Source organism: Mus musculus, chromosome 9, assembly GCF_000001635.26.
Source record: "Mus musculus strain C57BL/6J chromosome 9, GRCm38.p6 C57BL/6J".
Lineage (NCBI taxonomy): Eukaryota > Metazoa > Chordata > Mammalia > Rodentia > Muridae > Mus > Mus musculus.
The window spans coordinates 67,010,013-67,022,433 of record NC_000075.6 but is presented as its reverse complement, the minus strand read 5'-3'; the positions used below and the strand labels follow the sequence as shown (position 1 = coordinate 67,022,433).

The following is a 12,421-nucleotide window of genomic DNA, read 5'->3' as shown; positions in this document are numbered from 1 at the left end:
GGTGGCAGTCAGGAAGATGGCCCTTTCCGAAAGTCATCTTCTGTGCTACCTGCGTAGTTCCATGGAATAAGAGACCTCTTACGGTGATCTGTAAACTGCGGAGATCTGTGGAGTTCTCTCTCAGGTCTTAGCTAAGTCTCGATGCATCCACATTGAACCGTGTTCAGCCGGGGGGGCGGGCTGAAGTCCCTGATCTGTGGCTCTGCTTAGTGTTTGTGGAGCTTTGTGATTTTCTGTTTTCAAATCCTCCGCTTCCATACATCTTCATCTTCTTGGAGCAAGAAACTGAAAATATCTTTTCTCTGGCTCTTGAAGACACTAAACAAACAGAAACTAAAGCTTGGCTTTGGTTGTGCTACAGCAAGATTCAAAAGGGGCAGGGAGAATGGGCATGTCTCACCCGAAGCAAACATAGTAGGGTGTTAATAAGTAAAACCTCACTTGCAGGCACAAATAACATTTTGGTTCACAAGCATTAACTATTCTGGTTTTACGAATCCAAACAGCCTGGACACCTGTCTGTCCTGTCTCTACAGAAAGCTGTTCCCTTATGCTAGACAAATAAGTACTGTAAGCCCCAACCTTCCCCTGTTCCCCCATCCCCAGCTCCCTGCTCCATCGTAGTCCTGAAAGACTTCCCTAAACTCAGCATTCTCCCTAAGGATCCGGCTTCAGGTCAGGAGTCACCGTGAAGAGCCTCAGTCTGAGGTGTTACCGCAGAGATGAGATGAGTTCACGGTACTGCTGTGGGGATCTGATTGTGCAGTCTTCTAGACACCTAAACACATCCTGCACCATTGCTGCTTGCCTGAATCTGTCACATCTCCAGAAGGCCACCACCAGGGTATTTAAGGCTACCTTTGTGAGGCTAGGAGAACCCTCACTTTGACCTGGGTAAGGGTAACTCTTACCGTCCTGGGATACCATCTTTCCGTGCCATAGGCTATGTTCAGCTTGTGCACAGCTCTACAGCTCACAAGTGATGCCAAGACCTCAGACTTTGGCCTGGAGACACCAGAGTTCAATTTGGATTCTTACGTTGTTACAAATATGTGGTAGCAACAGAAAATTGGAAAATTTGAGTAGCAGATCACGCAAACTCAGTAGTTTCTACATCTTTCAAATAAACACACACAGGAGAATAGCCATGTCTCCCCATGGCACATGCCTTGAGTCTGACCCAGTTGTGGTAGCCTCTGAGCAGGACACCCTTTGAGGTCAAGGTAAAGAGAATAGGAATCTGACATAGCAAAGCCAGGCTGGAAGCTGACCGGGATATGTGAAATGTCTTCGAGATCCATACTGTGGATTCCATTGCTGAGACTGCAATGGAACTCGTGTGAACTCCTAAGAGAAAGGATATGGGTGAGAATGTATCTTCAGGACAAAGTCACATGAGAGTTCTAGAGTCTTCAGAGGGAGGGAGAAAAACCATTGTATGTCTATTCTGAACTTAATGAAGCTGGGAATGAACAGAACAATTCCTCTTCTGACTGACTGCTCCTGGAGACTGTTAGAAAAAAACAAAATCCTCGGCTTGTGAATGCTGCTGTGTGTCTTCCTGGAAGCCTGATTTTCTGTTTTTCTCCATGAAAATATTTTTTACTTGAACAAATAATTTGGGTGTGTTAACAGTTCTCTCAGCTTGTCAACACTATATATATGACACACATATGTGTGTATGTGTATGTATGTATATATATATATGTGTGTGTGTGTGTATATATATATGCACTTTTCTACAGTCACATCTACAGAGGAAAAAATGTGAATTCTCTAGCCAAAAAAAAAAAAAAAAAAAAACCACTGGTAGATATGGGGAGCCATCCCTTGCAGAATTATAGACAAGTTTGAAAAAAAATAAGAGATGCCAGGCAGCATAAGAAGTGTCCCCTTCTGCTAACATCTGGCATTGAGAGTTTTCAGAGCTACAGTCCTCCAACAGGTGACATAAAGTTTGTGTGTCACAAAATGAGTGGAGCTATATTGAGCATTTCCCAGTATGAACACAACTTTGTCAAGTGTCTGACAGATGGGCACTGACCCAAAGGATAAGGCTGGTTCTTGCTGCCTGAGAGTTCACTTTCTGTCTGCTGCCAAGCCTAGGAGAACAAAGTCAAGTCAGGGCCTTATCAGAGCCTGCCAAGGCTGATCTCTGTACACGGGTGCTGAGACAGGGATCTGACTGCCTCCCCTTTGGCTTGGTACTCATTCAAGGCCACTTGGGCGGCTGACTTCTGCTCTGCAGATGGGCTGGCTCCTCCTGCCCCTCAGCTCACAGTGAGGCCTGGTTATTGTGACCATTACATGGCTTCATCCTTTAAGGAAGTGGTTTCACCTCTTCCTATGTTCTGAATTTCCTCAGGACTAAGTGAGCAATGTGACATAATGAGTCAGTGCCACCAACAGACAGTCCTTTGTCTGTTCCCAGCCTTGCGCCTGAATTGAGCCCTTATGGAAATGTCAAGGTGACTCTTCTTAAATAGAATTCCTGGGCTACAGGAGATAGGACAGTGCTCGAGGACTGTCCCCAGAACCCACAGTAAAGATGAGGGAAGGAGTAGCTGGAAAGATGCCTCTCTGTTCTTCCAGAGGACTCTTGACTTTCAGCATCCACACCATCTATAACTCCAGTTCTATGAGAACCAGTGCCGTCTTCTTGGCCTCTGTGGGCACCAGGCATACAAGTGGTGCACAGACATACATGCAGACAAAACACTCCTACATAATAAAAATAAATAAACAAAAAACTGGGTGTAGTGGTGAAGACTGGCAGATCCCTGGCCAATCAGCCAGCCTAGCCTCCTTGGCAAGTACCAGCCAATAAACAATCCTGTCTCAGAAAACAAATTGGACAGTGTCTTTGGAATGACAGCTGACATTGGCTCCTGGCCTCCACACATACCTATCCTTGTCACACCTGTGCCTACATAAACACATACACACACAAGAAATAAAAGTCACTAGTGCTGCTACCATGGCTACCACCACACATAAAAGAAAACTCATTTCTTGGTGAGACAAATGTCTCAGCACAAGAATACAGGGGGTGGTTGATTCTCTGATATACATTTAGATTTTATTTTTAAGCAGAGGACCAGCCTTTGAAAACATGATTCTGGGTCTCGGTCCTCTGCACATGGGCCAGCTACTAAGTGCAAGAAACAGAATTTTGAACACTGCTTGGTTGTCAAGGTGGCACACATGGAAATTGGGAGCCTCAACTGAGGCTCTGGTAGATTGGCCTATGGGGGTGTCTATGGGACATTTTCTTGGTTGTAGAAGGGCCCTGCCCACTGTGGATGTTGCCACCCCTGAGCAGGTGGGAGTGAGCAGTATAAGAAATGTAGCTTGAATGGTCAGCCCTTGGACTCTGCTTCCATTTCCACCTCCAGGTTTGGGCCTCGAGGTCCTGCCTTGGCTTCCCTCAGTGATGGAAAGTGGCTGGAAAGTATAAGCCGAAGTAAACCAGAGAAGACCTAGGCTGCTTTTGGTTAGTGCTTATCACAGCAGCAGAAAACCAAATTAGGACTCCATAGACTCAGCCGTGGGTATTCATGGGAGCAGCTCAACCTTCATTTGTTCAACGGGAGCCGTAAGGCAAGACAGATGTGGAATTGTGGAATACACTGAATCCAGAAGGGAAATGACGACAGGTAAAGCCCCTCCACCTTTTTTGGGTTTTTTGTTTTTTTGGCAGAGGGGCATTCCACAGTGATAGCTTCTACTTTGTTTTCAACTCGGTTGTGATTAGAAATTCTAACTTCCCAGAGGAACTCATGTTTAGTCTTAGGTCAAGCATTAAAGACCCAGGTGCCTACAGAGAATAATAAATAGCACCCCTCCACCTTCCGGTGAGCCTCGCTTTGATGGGCTGACCACATCCTACACCAGCCCCATCCCGTTTACTTCCCCTATAAAAACTAGAGTTCACAGCAAAACAATCCCCCAAGAGTTACTGAGGACGTCATTATTCAAAGTGCGCCCAACGTTGGGCTTAAAAGTATTACTTCAGCCTGTTGCTGGAAGTCCAGTGCAGTGACCTTCATAGATGTGGAAATCAGTGCCCCAAAAGGCAAGAATTTTGTTCTGGAGAGTACACTGGCCTCACTGGTAACCTAAAGGGTTTGTGTTCTGGGAACCCAGAGGCAGCCAAATCTAAGTAATGGCTGGTGTGTTCATCCTGAAGCCCACCATTGTATTCTTTTCCTCATACTTATACAGACACATCTTTCCAGAACACTCCACCACTATCAGCCTAGTCCCTCCACAAGAAATCCAGAAGGAACAAGGAATAGTCTGACCGGAGACAGGAATATAACGTGTAAAGAAGCCCCCAGGAAGATGATCACAAGTGTGAGGGCCTGAGTTTGGCTCCACAACACCCAGGCAAAAAATAGTGTATAGTGGTGTTTGCCTATAATCCATTGGGAAGCGGAGACAGGAGGATCCTTTGAGCTCGCTGGCCAGTAGTGTAGCCAACTCTGTGAGCTCCAGGTTCAATGGGAGAGCCTGTCTCAAAAAAGTAGAAGTGGGGTCGGGGAGATGGCTCAGAGGTGAAGAGCTCTTCCAGAGAACCTGGGCTCAATTCCCAGCCCAGACATGGCACTGGGTCTGTGCCCTTGTAACTGTCTGTAATTCCAATTCCAGGGGATCTGACACCCTCACATGGACGTACATGCAAGCAAAACACCAATGCACATAAAAAATAAAAATCCATACCTAGAGAGAAGGGCATCCACGTGTGCTCACACGTTCTCACATACACAAGCTCCTTTCTTTGGTTCTCTCATCTCTTGTTCTGCTTACTTGGGCATAGAGAGGGTTTCAATGTCATCTGCTATTAGAGAGTGTCTATTGGTCTTAAGCTGCATAACTTGACCTAAATGACTAAAAATCAAGTTCTATTCCCATTTAAGAATGGGATGCATCATGTTAGGGACTTAGGTTGTTACTTATAAGATGATGTAAAAAAAAAAAAATAGACGGTGGCACACACCTTTAATCCCAGCAGTTGGAAGGCAGAGGCAGGTGGATTTCTGAGTTCGAAGTCAACCTGGTCTACAGAGCAAGTTCCAGGACAGCCAGGGCTACACAGAGAAATCCTGTCTGGAAGCTCATGACCTACCCACCCCCAAAAGAAAGAGAGAGAGAAAGGGAGAGAGAGAGAGAGAGAGAGAGAGAGAGAGAGAGAGAGAGAGAGAGGAGAAGGATGATGCAGACGATGCAGAAAAGGTATAAAATTAACTTGTTGCTCTCTAGGAGCCTAAGTAATGTAGAGGAAACCAGTGATAAATGCGTGTACACACACACGCACACACGCACACACACACACACAGATCTGATTACACAGCACTTGAGAGTAAATGATGCAGACATACATCAAAGGCAGGCATGCCCCCTTCCAGGAAGAGCTTATCCACCTAAAAGCAATTTTAAAAAGGCTTTCTTGATCCTGATGTATAATTTTCCCAAAGATTCTCTGGCCATGGGCAGGTCAGAACTCACCCTTGGCTCCCAAACCTTAGAATCCAGAGTTCTGCTGGCTCATGAATGCATTTTACGATTTGCTCTGTCCACTAAGGTTTGGGCTTTCTGTGTTTGTGTTTGTTTTTGTTTTTATTCATTATTATAGCTTTTTTTTCCCTGCCAGACTCATTTAAAAGTTTTCTCTCAACTACATCCCATTGCTTGCTTTGGGACATTTAACTTTTTCTAGCTTTTGGCCTTAGCACACCTTTCTTTTATCTTAAGGGATCTCCTAGTCTTTAAATGAAAAGGTAGAGCATAAATCAGTACATAAACTTGGTGTCAGGAGAGAGGGCTCGGGAGGTAAAGGCACGTGCTGCCAAGCCTGAGGATGTGGGTGGAATCCCAGAATCCCTGTAGTGAGTGGAAGAAGCGAAGCAACTCCCAAAAGTTGTCCTTTGATCTCCATGTATGCACCTTGGCATCCACATGCCCACACTCATACTCATACATACATGTAAATGAATAAGCACGTGTAACAAAATTAAAAGTAATAATTACAAACACTTGAGGCTGGCGGTGTGGCTCGGTTTGTAGAGTGTTGGGCTAGCATGTGCAAAGCCCCGGATTCAACCTTTAGCATCATATAAACTAGATAGGGTGAAGCACTCCTGTGACCACAGCATCTGGATGTGGAGACAGGAGGATCAAGAGTTCAAAGTCATTTTCAATTATAGAGGGTTTTTGAGTCCAGTCTAGGACACATAAGACCCTAAGAGCCCTAGGGACCGTGAGATCAGCTTTCTGTTATACTAGGAAGTTATGAAAGAAATCTGTGTCTCAGGGAAACCCGCAATGGTCCACTGCCATTGCCTAGTGCTGTCTCCTGGTAAAGAATGCAGTGACCTGCTCTGAGTTTCCTCATCCAAGTTCAGAGCCTCCCTAACAGGTTAGCAGCTTTGGGCGTCTCCACATAATCCACGTTCCACCCTTCCCTGAGAGATAAGATTTAGGTCACTATGCAAGAGATAATTGCGTTTCATTCTAGTGGTAGTGTGAACTACTGGGGTAGGGCAGGGGCTCACTCTTGGGTTTTACTCTTTTTTTTTAGTTTTAATTCCTATTCGAGGAAAATAAAACATTACTAATGTACAGGGATACTTGATGCTGGGTGGAAAAGAGCTCTACCTGAAGAATTAATTCAAATTTGTATAATAGCAATAGGTGTGTATTGCATATGTAAAGGCATATCCAAATTTTAGGTAACAATTTGCTAGTGCAAATATAAAGCTGCTTGCTACCTACACAGGGTTGCCAGGTAAATAAACCAAATCTGCACCCAAGGTAAAAGCCACCATTTCATTATATGTTCCCTGATTTCCTTTCTTTTTCTCTTGTTCTTTTCATTTTTATTACAAAGCATTATAAATCAACAGAGAAAAATCTATACACAAAGAAAACTCTGTCTATACTCTCAGCCTGTGTGAGGATTGGAGTGGGGAGGTGGGGGTGACTACATCTCACTGTATAGCCCTGGCTGACCTAGAACTCTCTATGTAGACCACAGACACCTACCTGCTTCTGCCTCCTAGATACTGAGATTAAAGGTCTGTCTGTGCATCTGAGAAAAGGCCTAAGCTAGCCTTTAAACTTGTTATGTAACCAGAGATGAGTGTAAACTCTTAAACCTCCTTCTTCAACCTCCCAAGTGCTTGTTTTGGGGGGTTTTGCTCTCAGGCAGGACTAATTTGAGACTCTTTGTAATGTGGAAAGTGAAAATATACACTTAAAAAAAAAAAAACCCCCAACGAAGAAAAGTGAGCCTGGGGGCATGGCTCGGCTGTTAGAGCCTTTGCCACACAACTCGAGGACCCAAAGTCAAATTCCCAAAACTCAGCTGGGGACGAAGGATATGGAGCAATTCCAAAGCTAGGAAGCTGCAGCACAAGCCATAGGGAGACATCAGTATTGAATGGATATACAGGTGTGCGCTCATGTGCAGGCACACACACACACACACACACAGAGAGAGAGAGAGAGAGAGAGAGAGAGAGAGAGAGAGGAAATTTTGATACTTTTAAGTGTGGGCATGGCCAAAATATGGCATTAAGCAATTTCTTTGACTGTATAGTAATTTCTGCTCCAGTCTAGACTGATGGACTGAACAGCACAGTTTTTATTTCTAAGCTTTGGGTCTTATGAAAGAAACAAAGCATTTGTAGTAAACTGGTTTAGATGGAGGCTCTAAGAAGTATGGTTCTGCAGACAGGAGATGGGATAGAGTTCTTGCCTACCTTGCCCAAGACCCCGTATTTGGTGCCCAGCAGAGAAGAGAAGAGAAGAGAAGAGAAGAGAAGAGAAGAGAAGAGAAGAGAAGAGAAGAGAAGAGAAGAGAGGTGGGAGAGAGAGAGAGAGAGAGAGAGAGAGAGAGAGGGAGAGAGAGAGAGAGAGAGAGAGAGAGAGAGAGAGAGAGAGAGAGAGAAGAAAGGCCCTGGAGCCTGCTGGAAACAGGACTTTTAAAAGCAAGTCTGTCTGGCAGGCTATTTTTGCTGGCTACAAGCAAGGTCCCAGAGAGTACAAGGCTCTTAAAATTGAAGGTGTTTATGCCCAAGATGATACTTTTCTACGTAGAAAAGAGATGTGCTTATGTGTATAAAGCAAAAAAACAATACAGTGACTCCTGAAGGCAAACCAAACAAAACCAGAGAGATCTGGGGATAAATAACTCAGGCCCACGGAAACAGTGGTGTGGTTTGTGCCAAATTCCAAAGCAACCTTCCTGGAGAGGCCGCTGGCCACAGAGTCCGTGTGATGCTGTGCCTTCCTGGATTTAAATGAATGGAAAGTAAATAAATAAATTTTAAAAAGTGAATTTGTGCTCTTGTATTTTTTTTAACTAGAAAAGGAAGGAAGGAAGGAAGAAGGAAGGAAGGAAGGAAGGAAGGAAGGAAGGAAGGAAGGAAGGAAGGAAGGAAGGAAGGCAGGCTAATATCCACCATACATGAACTTTTAGTTCGGAATGAAAAAAGAAATAATTTTATAAAAATGATCAAAATGTATTCAAAGACCTCAAGCATCCCATGTTCTTTCTATTTCCCCCCTGTTTCCTCCACTCCACACCCAACTAAACCATGAAAAAAAATGTTTTCTAAGCCATATATCCATTAAGTCCACCCATTTTATCTCTATCTCTTGTCTAAACCCAGAGTTGTTCAATGTGATACTGGGCTCAAATGAGGGCTTCATAACCAGAGACAACGGGAGGAAGCAGGAAACGTAAGCCATGCTCCTAAAAAGATAACACAGGCTGTAAGCAAAACCCCAGGATCCTGAGTCATCTCTGCCACTTACTGCATGACCTTCAGTAAGCTAGTTCTCTAATTATCTCCCCTCCTGCAAAGAGGGGGAGAATAGTAATAATAATATAATAAATAATACCTGCACTGTGAAATTCAGAACTTGGTTAAATAAGTGCCCAACTCAAGCTCAGTGGTGGACAGCTTTCTGGGGCTGTAACTGACACACAATCGATTCTGGCATCACCGTAATCAGCCATTAGAATCACCCTCCCCGGGGCCTCAAAGAAAAAGCTGCCCCTCACCTCTTCCCAACTCACCTGTACAGCTGCCACGGGCACTCGCTCACTCTCCAGGACACTCCAGCAGGCTGGGTCAGCACAATGGCCAGTTATCCCTGTGGCTAATTTTTATCTTCCCCTGAAATCACAAAGAAACAAGAGCTTTGCCGCCCTTCAGGACTGAAGGCCAGCATTAGGGTACAGCACAGACAGCCCCACTGCGGAGGAAGAGGGGAGGCCTGAGTGACCCCCCAAGTCTCAAACAAACTGTCAGCTGCTCTCCAAAGAGCCACCGTCTCCCTGCCACATCCAAAAAGACCTTGCCTAGCTCCAGTGTCTCTCCCAGGGCATGATGGGAGTTTGCCTTCAGGATTAGGTTTCCTTGTACCTTCTTATTGACACTCTGAAAACCCAGCTCTCTGCGTACTCAGACGCTAGAAGTTTATTTTACTTAAGGCACTAGAATATTGACTGAAGGTAATAGTAGCCTGGTGCTCCTATACTGAAGTCCTTAGCAGTTTGGTTCGCTGTAGCTTCTGCCTTTAGCCTGTAAACAGAGGAGCTAACAGGAGGAGCCTATGCTGACTCTGAGCAGGTTGTACACAGGCAGGATTCTGAGTAGCCAGCTGTTCTCTCTCTCTCTCTCTCTCTCTCTCTCTCTCTCTCTCTCTCTCTCTCTCTCTCTCTCTGGCCTGCAAAGTATTTCTGGTACAGTGCAGGCTATGGGGGCCCGAGCCAGCACCAGGAGTAAAGCCAAGCATCTGGTTTGTGCTTTTTGGTTGGGCTTGCCAGGCCATCTGACACCAGGGACCATCTTTCCTTTCACACTCTATTGTCCAAGGGCTTCAGTTACATTCTTGACTGAGAGCCCTGGAACGGGATAGTAGGCACTTTAGAAATCCTTAGGACAATAGTTACGACGTGCTTGTGCAGCCAGCCTCCCCACGTCTTCTCCAGCCTTCTCCAGCTCGAGCCTCTGGCTGCCTACCTGGAGACTCATTACCTATGCTGGTTAGCATTGCTCAATTTGATAAACTAAAGTCACCGGGAAAGGGAGAACCTCAGTTGAGGAATGGCCTCCATCAGATAGACCTGTGGGCATGTCTATGGGGAATTTGCTGCATTTCTGGTTGATATGGGAGAGTCCAGCCCAACTGTAGGCAATACCAGCCCTGGGCAAGTGGTCATGGGTTGTATAAAAAAGAAAGCTGAGCAGACCATGGGAAGTGAGCCAGGAAGCAGCATACCCCCATAGTTTCTGCTTCAGTTCCCACCTCGAGCACCTGTCCCAGCTTCTCTTGATGATGGCCAATAGATGAAAACCAAGTAAGTAGCTTCCTAAGCAAGCTGCTTGGGTCAGTGTTCTCTCACAGTAACAGAAAGCAAATTAGGACATGGCCATCTCCAGAGGGACAGAGGGACAGACCCCAGCCTCAGTACTGACATTAAAGGGAGCGAAAGACCAATTTACCATCCCAGAGCTGAAGTATTTTATATGACTTTGTGGTGAGTACGGTGGCAACAAAACAAAACAAACAAACAAACCAACCATCTAAGGCAATGAGGTAAAAAGATTGTGAGACAGGAGATGACTCAGTCAGTCAAGTGTTTGCCATTCAAACATGGGAGCCTGAGTCTGATCTCTAGAAGTCACATGAACAGAATAAACAAAGTTAGGCAGGGCAATATGCACTTGTAATCTCAGCGTTCGGGGAGTTTCCTGAGCTTCCTCCTCTGACTGTAGCCACACTGTTCATCCGGGTCATTCTCCCACCCGGCCTGTGCCTCAGTGTTGACAAATGAGGTCAGAGCTAAGGGCAAGAGGGCCCTGCTCGACTAACCTTAAGCATCCGTACAATTCAATGACCTTAGAACGCACGTCCTCTAACCCAGTGCCTGGCCAAGAGCACATCCTTCACAAACGTTTGCTTGGTGAACTGAACAATTCCATTGTTACATGAAATGGGCCAACTACTGTTTGGATCTTGAGTGCCCTCCAAAGGCCTATGTCACAGGCTTGGTCCTCAGAGTGGTACTACTGGGAGGTGGTAGTGTTTAGCAGATAGGGCCTACTGAGAGGTCTTGGGATCATTGGCGCATGCTCTCCATGAGACCCCGGCTCCTTCTCTTTTCCTCTTTACTTCCCAATGCTAAGATTTTATTCTGCCATCTGCTCCCACCATGATGTTGCTGCCTTGCCCCAAGCCCAAAAGGAACAGGGCTAACCAGTCAATGACAGAAAAATCTCTAAAATTTTGAGCCCAAATGAACCTTTGCTATTTATAACTTGTGTGACTATCTTCAGCTCTTTGTGAAATAGCAAAAGGAAGCTGACTACCTCAGGACCCTTCACAGTTTATGGCACATGCTCCCCTCTGAGGGTAGGAGCTGGTGGTTTATCGTTTGTGACCTCAGTGCGTCCCTGAGATGTAGTTATAGCCAACTGAAGTCTGTTCAGTTTGGTGGAGATGGAGCCATCCCCTGCCTGAGGGGGAAGCTAGTAATAGTTTATGAGAAACCAAATGATAGCCAGGCAGCGGTGGTATATACCTTTATCGTAGCACTCAGGAGGCAGAGGCAGGCAGATCTTTGTGAGTTTGAGGCCAGCCTGGTCTACATGGTGAGTCTTTACAGAATGAGTTCAAGGACAGCCAGAGCAACACAGAGAAACCCTGTCTCAAAAAAACCAAAACCAAAACCAAAAACAGAAAAACAAATGGACAAGATAGTTTCCCCTTACTCTTCTTTCTTAAAAGTTTTAAAATTATATTTATTTCTCTCTCTCTGTCTCTATTTTTCTGCATCTCTCTCTCTCTGTTTTTCTGTGTCTCTGTCTGTCTCTCTGTCTCTGTCTCCCCCACCCACCCCACCCTTCTCCTCCTGTGTGCATGTGTCCAATATGTATATAGAGGTTGAAGGATAATTTGCTGGAACTGGTTCTGGAGATGATGCACAAGTCACCAACCTGGCCGCAGGTGCCTTTACCCACTGAACTATCTCCACCCGCCCCACTTAAGCTTGAGTCACTTCTTTTAATAATTGTTCTTTTGGCTTTCATTTTTCTTTACCCACTTGTCTTATTAAGATGCCAGTGTTGCCAGGGAAGGATACTCTCATGAGAAACCAAATTTTACCTTCTTTATTGTTTTTTCCCCTGGGAACCATCTAAACCAGAGCTTGGCGGACTATGTACGACCTGGGGGAATTCTCAGATTGTTTTTGTGCAATCTGAGAGTAAAGGATGGCTTCCGAATGTTTAAATGGTTGGGGGCGGGGGAAGGGGGCGCAGACTCAAAATCAAAATATTAGTTCCTGGGCTGGAGAGGTGGCTCAGCGAGTAAGAGCACCTGCTGTGCAAAGCATGGGGACCTGAGT

General features: G+C 45.4%; 1 long non-coding RNA gene across 1 annotated transcript; it reads right to left on the bottom strand.

Moving 5' to 3' along the window:
* Positions 1-205: 205 nt before the first annotated feature.
* On the bottom strand, positions 206-9,626 carry Gm30639. The gene is made up of 3 exons (XR_870876.3): positions 9,435-9,626; positions 9,086-9,185; positions 206-318 (listed from the first exon to the last, which is right to left on the bottom strand). It is a non-coding gene; the product is annotated as a predicted gene, 30639 (long non-coding RNA).
* Between the last annotated feature and the right edge of the window lie 2,795 nt (positions 9,627-12,421).